The following is a 10,425-nucleotide window of genomic DNA, read 5'->3' on the forward strand; positions in this document are numbered from 1 at the left end:
GGCAAACATCAGTTTGTTCTCTATATTTATGGATCTATTTCTGTTTGGTTTTGCTTATTCATTTGTTTTGTTTTGTTTTAGATTCCATATATAAGTGAAATCATACAGTATTTGTCTTTCTATTACTTATTTCATTTAGGATAATACCCTCTAGGTCTATCCATATTGTTGCAGATGGCGAGATTTCATTTATTTTTATTGCTGAGTAATTTTTCATCATATATATATATATATATACACACACATACATACACACACATATACACACACATATATCACATCTTTTTTATTCATTCATCTATCGATGGACACTTACGTTGCTTTCATATCTTGGTTATTGTAAATAATCCTGCAATGAACAGAGGTGCATGTATCTTTTTTAATTAGGGTTTTTGTGTTCTTTGGATAAACTCCCAGAAGTGGAATTGCTGGGTCATATGGCAGCTCTATTTTTAAGTTTTTGAGGAATCTCCATACTGTTTTCCATAGTGGTTGCACCAATTTACGATCCCACCACCAGTGCATGAGGGTTCCCTTTTCTTTACATCCTTGCCGGCATTTATTTGATTTTCTGATCAACATCCTGCTAGGTGTGAACTGATATCTCATTGCTGTTTTGATTTGCATTTCCCTGATGATTAGTGATGTTGAGCATCTTTTCATATGTCTGTTGGCCACCTGTATGTCCTCTTTGGAGAAATATCTCTATTCACATCTTCTGTCCATTTTTTAATTGGATTGCTTGGTTTTTGGTGTAAAGTTCATTCCCTTTTATTTCTAAGTATATTCCACCACTTGCTTATTCATTTATTCACCTGTTGATGATATAGGTGGTGGTTTCCAGTTTGGGGTACTTTGAATAAAGCTGCTATGAACATTTGCATGCAAGTTTTTGTGGGGACATATATTTTCATTTCTCTTGGGCAGAGGCCTAGGAGTAGAATTGCTGGGTCATAGGGTAGGTGCATGTGAACTTTCAAAGAAACTGCCAAACTGTTTTCCAAGTGATTGTAAAACAGTCTATGAGAGCCCCAATCACTCTTCATCCTCACCAACACTTGGCATTGCTAGTCATTAATTTTAGCTGTGCTAATAGATGTATAGTGGTCATGCTGTGGTTTTAATTTGCATTCCCCTAATAACTGATGATTTTGAGCTTCTTTTCATGTACTTACTTGCCATCCATTGAGTTGTTTTTGTATCGTTGAGTTTTGAGCATTCTTTATGTATTCTGAGTACAAGTCTTTTATCAGATACGTGATTTACGAATATTTTCTTTCAATAGTGATTTGTCATCTCATGCTCTTAACACTGTCTTTCAAAGAGCAGATGTTATTAATTTTGGTGAAGTCTAGTTTATGATTTGTGGATCATGTTTTGGTGTCATATTTTTTAAATCTTTGCCTAACCTAAAGCTGCAAAGATTTTTTCCCCTATGTTTTCTTTTAGCAATTTTATAGTTTTAGGTTTTACATTTGGGTTTATAATTATTTTTTAGTTAATTTTTGTATATAGTATAAGGTGCGAATAAAAATTCTTTAAAAAAAATATTTCATATAGATGTCCGTATTCATTTTCTGAGGATACTATAAGAAATTACCATACACTTGGTGGTTTAAAACAGCAAAAATTCATTTTATTACAGTTTTGGAGATCAAAAATCTGAAATCAAGGTGTTGGCAGGGCCTTGCTCCCTCTAGGGACTCTATGGGAAAGTCCATTTCTCATGTCTTTTAGCTTCTAGTGGCTGTGTAGCATTCCTTGGCTTGCGGTCACATCACTCTCATCTCTACCTCTGACTTTACCACCTTCTATTTGTGTGTCTGTCATAAAAATACTTGTCATTGAATTTAGGGGCCACCCAGATAATCCAGGATGACCTCACTTCTAGATCCTTAAGTTAATTACACCCGCAAAGATCATTTTCCCAAATATAGTAACATTCGCAGGTTCCAGGAATTAGGATGTGAACATATCTTTTTGGGGGTATGGGGGCACCATTCAGCACACTATAATTGTTTCTGCTGCATTTGCTGACAATATTATCATTTCTCTACAAAATCGCCTTTGTAACTTTGTTGAAAATTAATTGACCATATACATATGTGGGTCTATTTCTGAACTCTTAATTCCATTCCATTAAATTACTTGTCTATATTTACACCAATGTCACACTGTCTTAATTGCTATAGCTTTACAATAAGTCTTGAAGTCAGGTATTTAAGTCCTCTATTCTTAAATACTTGACTATTCTAAGTCCTTTGCATTTACTTATAAATTTTAGAACCAATTTGTCAATTTCTACAAAAAGCCTGCTGAGATTTTGAGTAGGATTATGTTGAATCTATAAATTGATTAAGGGAGAAATGACATCTTGACAATATTGAGTCTTCCAATCCATGAATATGGATTGAACCTCTCCGCTTATTTAGACTTTTAAAATTTCTCACAACGTTATATATAATTTTCACACTTTCTGTTGTATTTATCCCTAAGTATTTCACGCTATTGTAAATAATATTTAAATTTTTAAATTTTTAATTTTTTAAATTAATTTTTGTTCCTAGTAATACTATTGAGTTTTGTATAGTGATCTTGTATTTTTCATCCTTATTATACTTACTTATTAGTTCTAGTAGCCTTTTTGTAAATTTCTTCAGATTTTCAACATAGATGCCAATGATATTTGCAAATAAAATCAGTTTTTCTTCTTTCTCTCAAATATAGATGCCTTTTATTTCTTTTTCTTGCCTGATCATATTTGCTAGAACTGCCAATATGATGCTGAATAGAAATGGTGAGAATTGACAGGCCTGTCTAGTTCGTGATCTTAGGAGAAAAGAATTCAGTCTTTCCCCATTAAAAATGGTGTTATCTTTATGGCTTTAAAAGTTTGTTTGTTTTTTATTTTTTTTGTTTTTGTTTTTGTCTTTTGGTAGATGTCTTTTATTAGGTAAGTTAGTTCTCTTCTAGTTTGCTTAAAGTTCTTATCAGAAATGAATGTTTTTCTGCATTTACTTAAATAATTTTACAGTTTTTATTTTTAAGTTCGTTAATATGGCAAATCACACTGATTTTCCAATGTTAAAGCAACTTCATATTCTTCAGAAAAATCCCACTTGGTTTTGATGTATTACGCTTTTTATATTTTCTATATTAGGAGGTAGCTTCTGGACAGTGGTGTGAAGAGCTCTGTGGACCCTCTCCCTGGAGAAACAATTATAATTGGTAAAAATTATTTGGGATAAAAACCCATTTAAAGTCTCCGGAAATTTCCCGAAGGGTATATAGCAACAAAGAAACATTCAAGAAAATCTCCTTAATCTTAGAATAGTAAGAGTCTGTGGCATTAGAGCCATGCCCATTCCCTGCCTCTCCCACTCATCTCAGCTTAGAAAGAATCAGCAAACTTGAGGATAGACTGATAGAGATTATGCAATCCGAAGAACAGAGAGAGAAGAGAATGCAGAAAAATGAAAAGAGCCTTAGAAAAATGTGAGACACCATTAAGCACACTAACACATACATAAGGGAGCACCAGAGGAGTGGAGAGAAAGGAGAAGAAAAGGCATTTGAAGAAATAATGAAGGGAAACTCCCCAAATTAGATGAAGATGTTAATTTACATATCCAAGAAGCTTTAATGGACTCCAAGGAGGAAAAGTATGAACAGATCCACACCCAAACACATCATAGTAAAAATGTTCAACGACGAAGATAAATGATTGAAAGCAGCAGGAGAAAAATGACTCATCCTATATAAGAGAACCTTAATTGGAGTAACAGTTGACTTCTTGTCAGAAACAATGGAGGCTAGAAGGCAAAGTGCTGGAAGGGAAAATAAGTCAGCCACGAATCTTACATTCAGCAAAATTACCTTTTGAAAATGCAAGACAAACAGAAATTGAGATTTTTTTATGTCATTGGATTAAATTTGCCAAAATTCTGCTAAGCATTTTTGTTTCTATGTTTATGAGTGATATTGGATTATAGGTTTGTTTGTTTGTTTTAATTCTTGTAATACTGTTGTCTATTTTGGTATCAGTGAAATAATAGCCTCATAGAGTGAATTGGGATATGTTTCTTCGTGTTCAATTTTCTGGAAATTTGTATAGAATTAGTATTATTTCTTCCTTAAATGTTTGGTAGAATTCCTAGGCCCAGTGAAGCCATTCAGCCCTGAAGTTGTGTTTGTAGAAAGGTTTTTAACTACAAATTCAAAGTCTTTAATAAATAGAGAGATATTCAGATTGTCTCTTGGTTCTTGAATGAGCTTTAGTAAATCATGTTATTAAGAAATTTGCCCATTTCATCTAAATTGCTAATTTTATTAACATAAGCTTATTCAAAATATTCCTTTTTTTGTCCTTTAAATATTTGTAGACTCTATAGTGATGTCACCTCTGCACAGTGCCTTATTTTTTTCCATTGATCGTTCTGGCTGGAGGTTAACCAATTTTATTGACCTCAGAGACCAACTTTGGTATCAGTGATTTTTATCTATTATTTTTCTTTTTCATTGATTTGATTTCCACTCTGATTTTATGCCTTTCCTAGACTTACTTTGGATCTCATTAACCTCCTCCTCCTTCTCTTCCTTCTCCTTCTTCTTCTAGTTTCTTAAGGCAAAGCTCACTTCTATCCTTTTAAGTTAATTGAGGTTTCTTTTATGGCCCAGAGTATGGTTTGTCTTAGTAAATGTTCCATGTGCACTTGAAAGAAATGTGTATTCTGCTGTTGTTGGGTGGGGAGTTGTATGAATGTCAATTAGCTAAAAAGAATGTGGAGAAACCATGAGTTAGGTCAGGCAGTGAAGAGAAGTTTGGGGGTTGTTCAGAAGCTACAGGAATATTTCTCAGTTACAGCGAAGGCTGAGGTCATTCCCTATGGTCTGTCTAGGGCCCGTGGCATACATCTGTCTCTGGCAAGAAGAGGTCCAGGAGGGAGGTTTAATGTCATCTCTGCCCTGGGCCTGTTTGCTTTGTGACCTCCCTGGCTGCCCCCATGATAGGTCCCCTCTGCTGGGCTAGTCTGATGCCCAAGTTCTAATTTCTACCCTCCTGAAAGTACCAAGCCTTGACATGGTGACTGGGCCTACCAATGAAGCCCTGGCCACAGAGAGACCCACAGTGGATTTTGTCCCCACTCAGGTGGGCTGCAGACAATGTACGTTTGGGTCCTGGCTCCCTTATTTCCCAGGAAGGTGACCATGACAGGCAGTCTACTCCTAGTGAAATATACAAACTAGGAAGAGCTATAAGCACCAGGAAATCAATGTGCAACTTGGTTCTGGGACACTCAGAAAAGCCTGCACTGGGCCTGGGACCCTTTGACATCACCAGGTGACAAGTCTTTCTTTGGGATTAAACAACTGTGACCACTGATCCTGAGCAAGCCACACAAAACTTTATGTGCCCTTCCAGGTGATAAAATACACTGCAACCAGGGCTGAATTCATGTGGGAAGTCCCTCCTTCTGCCCTGGTGTTTGTGGCTTTCTGTGTGCTGTTTTGATGAGAGAATTAAGTGGGGCTCACGTGAGGGAAGAGAGTTGTGACTTGCCTCAAGTGAGTCAGACAGTTGTGACTGGCTGTGCTGAGCCCATTGCTTTTGTCTGAGGAGGGAGAATAAAGATAAACTTTTTGACTTGAAGAAGATCCCTACCATCATGTCCACAGCCATTTCCATTTTGGGCTAGTTAATCTATTTTCTGCTTTTGTAATGTCTCCAACCTCAGGACTGTTTTTTAAAAAACTGCAAGGCTACCCTGAACAAGTCTGGTCCCGTCTGATCTTGGAAGCTATGCAGGGTCGGGCCTGGTTAGTACTTGGATGGGAGACAACCTAAGAAGACCGGGTGCTATAGGGGTGAAAAATAAAAATAAAAATAATAAGGGATTGTAAGCTGACAAGGTCCTTGCAATCTGTGAGGTCAGCCAAGGGTTGCCTCACTTAAAACAAACAAACAAACAAACAAACAAACAAAAAACTATACAGGCCTCCCTGAATGTCTCTTCATGTAGGAAAGCAGAGACTCCCAAGGTTAGGAGGAACCCAGTCCGAACCCCGCTCCCTCGCACTTGAATCCAATGCCCCTGTTTGCCCATCTGGGCCTCCAGACTTCATCTACACATCTGTTGGCTTCAACATCACACCTCTTTCAGAGCTCATCATTCTCTGGTTTTGAAAAATCTCTCACCGGTAAGCACCTGTTTCCTTCCAATCTGGCTCCCCGAGCAAGTGGAACCTAAAATCTGTCCCTCCTAAATATTTATACCTAAGACCACTAAGACACTCCTGACCACCCACACTCATCTTCCTCTAGATCCATTTCCTATTGCCTTGCTGTCCCATCAGGTGGGAAAGTGGCCCCTGTTGTCAGCACCCTATGTCCGGGGTGCAGGGTCACCTGGAACCACTGCTGATATCTCTGGACATAGAGCTGGCTGCATAATTTGTGGGGCCCAATGTAAAATGAAAACATGGGCCCCCTTCTTTGAAAATCATTAAGAATTTTAAGATGGTGACGACAGAGCCAAGCGTGAGGCCCTTTTGAACATGGGGCCCTCCCCGCGTGACTGCAGTGGTAGCACATATATGAAGTGAGCCCTGCTGGCACCAGACCCAGTTGTCTTAGAGTGTCCCAGTGCCCCGTGTTTGCTTCCCTCCTCTGTTCTTTTTTTTCATTTCCCAGCTCCCTTTTCTATCCTCTTCTTTTCTGGAAAGCTGGCCAGGATTCCTGGATGATGTGGCCTCTCCTTGATGTGTTCAGGGCTGTTGGGTTTCCTTTGACATCCATCTGGAAGATTCTGCTTCTTACTCTGGCACGATCTCATCTCTCTCCTGCCATGGCTGAGTTTATGTCAGAGACTTGAGTCACATGAAGCTTGATTACAAATCAATGCCTTCTTCCCCTTCTACCTTCTCACTGTCATTTCTCACACTGGACCAGCCCACTTCTCCAGCCTCACCCTATGTGCTGAGCAACATGTACACTGGACTTCCCTCCGATCTTGAGATTTTTCAGGCCCTAATATAATTTGACTATGAACTTTTGAATAGTGTGGCAGAGTCTATGGCCATGCCACCCTGAACAAGCTCGATCCTATCTGATCTCAGAAGCTAAGCAGGATCATGGCTGGTTAGTACTTGGATGGGAGACCACCTAGGAAGATCAGGTGCTGTAGGTGTAAAAAATAATAATAATAAAGGATTATAAGCTGACAAGGTCCTTGCAATCTGCGAGGTCAAACAAGGGTTGCCTTGCCTTAAAGGAAAAATAGTGTAGCAGAAACAATACTGTTGATTCACCAATTTTACTTCCCATACCTCCTTGCCTGAAAGAAGACCACATTTCCCAGAGGCCCTTGTGTCCTGGTGAGCCTGTGACTGGGTATGCCATGGGATGTGGAGGAAGTGAATAATGGTAAAGGAATACACAATTAGGCTTCATCCCTAAAATCTCCTGGAGGCTCTCTGCTTACACTCCTCACATCCCCTGCTTGTTTGTGACACTAAGGGTGCCTTGAATACACAAGATGGCAGAGCTAAAGACGAAAGCAGTCCACAGCCGACTTTGCATCATCAAGAAACACCCTTAGAAACTGAAAAATGCCCTCCTTACAGACTGAGAGCCCAGGGAATACTCCAGGAAGATCAGCTTTCTCCCCATTTTCCCAGTCTGGTTTTTGCTATCTGCTTCAATTTTATTTTTAGGGCACTCCAAGCAGCCATGGAAAGCACATTGATTACGGAGGCAAAATCGTGGTAGGACCTTGGGCATGAATTCTGCCCTCTGGGCTGCCATTGGAAAGATAGCAGAGTCTGATCCTTTTAGATCCCCCAGCCTCTCCATAATGGGATTCTGGACCCATGGGCGTCTGACAGCAGTTGTCACTCTCGCTCCCTCTGGTTACACCCAAGGGGAGACCTGATGGTGATCTTGACACCGAATTCCCACAGGTCAGCTCCTTTGAGCTCGGCATTGCTTCTGGAAGTCTGAAAGGTGATAACTGTCACAAATGGGCAGGGGTGGGTGGATGTGACTTTGAAAGTGTAAAGCCATGAGTTTCAGTCTGTCCTGCCACCACTCAGCAGCTCGATGACCTCAGGCAAGGGAAACGTTCTGTGTGAAGAATAGACTCTACTAAGTTGGAATTAAATGGTGCCAACAGCAGACTTTATTCCTCTGAGACTCAATTTCCTCATTTGTAAAATGTGACTATAACCATATCCTCCCGTGGGGTTGTTGAAGGACCAAAATGAAATAACACACAGTGTGTAGGGTGTAGCAGTGAGCCTGGTTTTTAGGTACTTAATATACGTTCACCATTGAAATGACTAAGTACCATTGATATGACAAGCTCTGTGGCAGAGCCTGCTCCACTCGGCTGTGTGCACACCCATCCTCGTGGTCTCACCCAGAGTGGTTTGAATGCTGTGGATGCTCACAACTCTTTACCTATTGTGGGTGCTGTGGAGTTGGAGACTTTCTGGGGATGGACCCCTAGTACCTAATTCAGGGTTTTAAAGATATGGCAGGCATCCTTTCCAGAGAGCATTCTAAGGCCTCGAAGGCTCGTCAAATGCAAAGTTAAAGCATAAGCCCACACCAGCCACTCTGCCAACCTGCTGTAGACCCATTGGCGGAAGATCAGACACCCAAGTTGCTGAGGGTTAATTACTGACTTGGCACCCATATGCTTAAGGAGAACTTGCAAGAGTCTTTCTTTTTTCTCTTTCCAAAGGCATAAACATTTGTACTGCAAGTAGCCCAGGGGGCCTGGAGATGTTTATTTTGTAGCTAACAAAAAGAAGGACCTTTTGGTTTGAGGACTAAGTGTCTTGCTGGCTTAAGGGAGAAGCTTCTGGGAGACTCCCTGCACCAACGGGTGTCTCTGGGGGTGATTCACGGTGGGGTGGGGCACACTGGGGTGGGGCAGCTTCACTCCACACTGATAGAATAAATTCCTTTTATAAGCAGAAAAAAGGATGCTCTTAAATAAAGATCTTCCTGTTGTTGGGTCCTGTGAGGTCAGACCCCAGAGGACTCACCTTCCGACAGAGAGCTAGATAAAGCAAATCTGAGAGCTTCTGGGTGTCATGGTGAGAGTGAGAGTCCTAGGTTAAGAGCAGGTTTAGGGCCTGGAGGGTTGCCTGAAGTCAGAGGTCCAGGGCCATCCTCCTTCAGCAGCTCTCCATTCTTACCACTGGGAGGCGCTGGTGAGCAAGGCCGCACGGGGACGGCTCCTGCAGAGAAAGTCAGGATGTAGGAGGCACGGTGCAGGGGCTGTGATGAGAGGGAGCCCGGCAGGCAGGCAGCTTCTTGCTGCCTTCTCTCTGCCAGCTGGGCCTGGGGGCTTAGCCTGCCTGTTTGCCCCAAATAAGAGGACATCCAAATTCTCTATTTGTTCTTGACCTGAAGCAACGGATAAAGAAATCCACCGCAGGCCGGAAGCCAGTAGGGAAGGGTATTTTCCCTTGATAGATATGTCCCCCAGAAGGTGAAGGTCACTAGATACTTTTATGAAATAGGACCACATATTGAATGTAGTGGAGGAAACTAGCTACTTAAAGGAACCGAGTCAGGGTTTTTTTTCTAAGGAGAGAACTGTCCTTTGTGTACTATGTGGGTTCTCAATCCCAATGGCAAGATGCATCTGAGGTCTTCTTTGAGAACCATGTGATTCAGCTCCCGTTTGCGGAGTCAGGACTATGGGCAAGGCCCCTGACATGGTGGTTCCTTTCTAGACCTTTGTGGTTAGGAGTATCACCCCCTTAGTTTACTGATAAAAATTATTAAAATACTGGTGAAAGAGTTAAACACTTCACCTTTATTATATTATTTCATCTTCACAACTACTCTATGAGAAACTACTGTTATACCTATTTTATAGATGGGTAAACTGAGATTAGAAAGGTAAAATAAACTGTCTGATGTCTGAGAACTAGTGATGGCAGAGCCTGCACTGAACCCGGGTCCTTATGAGTCCAGAGCTCATAGTCTCAATGCTCCTCTGATGAGGAGTCAAGGCTACCTAAGTGAAGTCAGGGTGCTCATCCAAGGTCACCTATACAGGGTATGACATCAAGACGGCCTCCTTCTCCCACCCCTCATGCTGCCACCTTCCGCAGTCCCAGCTTCCAGGCCCTGTCACCCCAAATGATACACAGGTACAGCCTGGAGTGTGTTTCTGGCATAGAGAGTTCATTTCAAAGCCTTGGACCCAAGTTGCAAATAATCAAGGTGAGAATGGAGAAATGGCCAGGTGCGCACCATCGGCCGTCTCCCTGAGCTTGAGAGTCAACCAGGAAGGTGAAGAGTTGGAGAAAATTAAGCAGATTCTGCCTCCCCCTTTGCTAAGAGATTTGGACGGCAAGCCCAGCTAAGCAAGGCAGCATGCAAAAGGGCCAGCCTAACCAGCCTTA

This window comes from Rousettus aegyptiacus, unplaced genomic scaffold (genome assembly GCF_014176215.1).
Source record: "Rousettus aegyptiacus isolate mRouAeg1 unplaced genomic scaffold, mRouAeg1.p scaffold_m13_p_5, whole genome shotgun sequence".
NCBI classification, from domain to species: domain Eukaryota; kingdom Metazoa; phylum Chordata; class Mammalia; order Chiroptera; family Pteropodidae; genus Rousettus; species Rousettus aegyptiacus.